The following is a 2008-nucleotide window of genomic DNA, read 5'->3' as shown; positions in this document are numbered from 1 at the left end:
TCTCTGGCTGGAACTTGTTTCTCCTGTGATTCTGTTAGCTTCTGTCAGCACTCCTGGCAGTCGCAGTCTCACCTGAGTCCCAGTTGTCAGAGCACTCTCTGCAAGCAAGCTCTCCTCTTGCAGGGCAAGTGTCCAGAAGTCTGGAGCTCTGATCCACCTCCTAGTCCTGGGGTCAGAGCCCTCCCTATAGGCTGACTCTCCTCTGTGAAGGAAGGTGCCCAGGGTTCTGGGTGTCAGCTCTGCCTCCTGGCTGAGGATGAAAGCCCAATGGGACCCTGTCCAAGAAGCTCTGTTGTTTCTGTTGCCCATGTGCTCTCCAGTGATCATGAGGTCCTGGGTGTGCTAGGGGTTCTGCATCTTGGAGAGGCCTCTGGGGCCCTCCATGCCCTTGGCTGGGTTCACACAGAAGATGGCGGGGCTGGCCCCTACAGGAACGGATCCCAGCCTCTGGTGTGGCGGTGTTCCTTTGTCCCTGTTCCTGCTGGCACAAGACCCTCTGTGATTCTTTGGAGCTGATGTTGCATTCCACTCACCTGTGATTCCCCAGGTGATTCGGAGGTCCTGTGGCATGGAGAGTCCTCTGGGATTCTTGACAGCCTCCACTGGGTTCAGGCAGAAGATGTAGATTTTCTCTATAACTGTGTTTCTTCATGAACTCAGATTTTAGCAGACAATAAACTTGACACTGTGTTTTCATATACTTCTTATATTTTTTCTTTTTTCATTTTACTTTTGAGATTGTATTTTAATTAAATTTTTTCATTCCCTTTCTTCCCTTCAATCTCCCTCATATTTTCCTCTGCTCTCCTTCAAATTTATGACCTCTTTTGTCATTAAATGTAATTACATTCATATATGTATTACATGAACATATATATTTCTAAATATAACCGATTTAGTCCATATGATATTATTTGTATACTTCTTTTTAGGGCTGATTATTTGGAATTGAACAATCAACTGATGTGCTTTTCCCTGGGGAGGATCACCTCTCTCACTCCCAGCTTTACACAGTTTTCTGTAGTTCTTTTTGTGGGGCTGAATAGAGCTTCTGGTAGTTACTAGGTTGACATATTATTACAGCAAATTCACTGACTCTGGCTCTTAGAATCTTTCTGCCCTCTCTTCCATAATGTTCCTTGAGTTATAGGTGTGGGGGTGTTTTATAGACGTAATGTTTAGAATTGTGTTCCACACTCTACATTTTGATTGGTTATGGTTTTCTGTAATTTTTTTGATGAGGAGTGAAGACTACACTTATCTCTGCCTATAAGGACAAATATTTATAGATTGTTATTAGGAATTGTGCTGGTTAAATACATTAGTAGTTGGAGATTGTTCAAACAACCATGACCTCACTAGGCCTAAAGACATTATGTAGGTTTACATACCAGGCACGGTATACTTCATTTTGAGGAATCTTAAGTCTCACAAGAGAGCTGCTGGTTACTGCCAAGATACATATGCCACTATTTTTTTTTACAAATGCAATTAAATATTTTGCAGGGAAGGGAGTATCTCTGGTTCTTTATTAAAACCTTTTTTTCTCAGTAGTGTTTGCCCACAAAGGGTGGAGGGGCCTGCAATATTTCCAGAAGATTTTCTTGGTTTCAAAGGTGGTGTTGCTTATGATCAGCAGTTCCTCCCAAGATGAGAGGCTTAGCTAGTTGCAAAGGAGGAGCTTTGAGGTTTTCACTGACGGGCATAGTGTGGGAGGCAAGAGAGAGAGAAAGAGAGAGAGAGAGAGAGAGAGAGAGAGAGAGAGAGAGAGAGAGAGAGAAGTACTAGGGAGGACTGAGCTCAACCTCCAATTGTCAGAAAGTTGGGCAGGGCTCCTGTTCATGAAGAGATGGCAGGTGTGCCTTACTTCAGGTTGGACTTCTGCTACAGTAGGTGTCAGGCTCTCAGGTCTTGGTAAAGAACACAGGTCTAAGTATCTGAGTCCCTTGGTCTTTTGTCTGCTTTTCCTTGTTTGGTATATGATTCAAATGGGAGTGAGCAATAAACA

Source organism: Mus caroli, unplaced genomic scaffold (genome assembly GCF_978045245.1).
Source record: "Mus caroli unplaced genomic scaffold, Mus_caroli_1 scaffold_15, whole genome shotgun sequence".
Taxonomy (NCBI): Eukaryota; Metazoa; Chordata; class Mammalia; order Rodentia; family Muridae; genus Mus; species Mus caroli.
The sequence above is the reverse complement of the archived record's forward strand: the minus strand, read 5'-3'. Positions refer to the sequence as shown.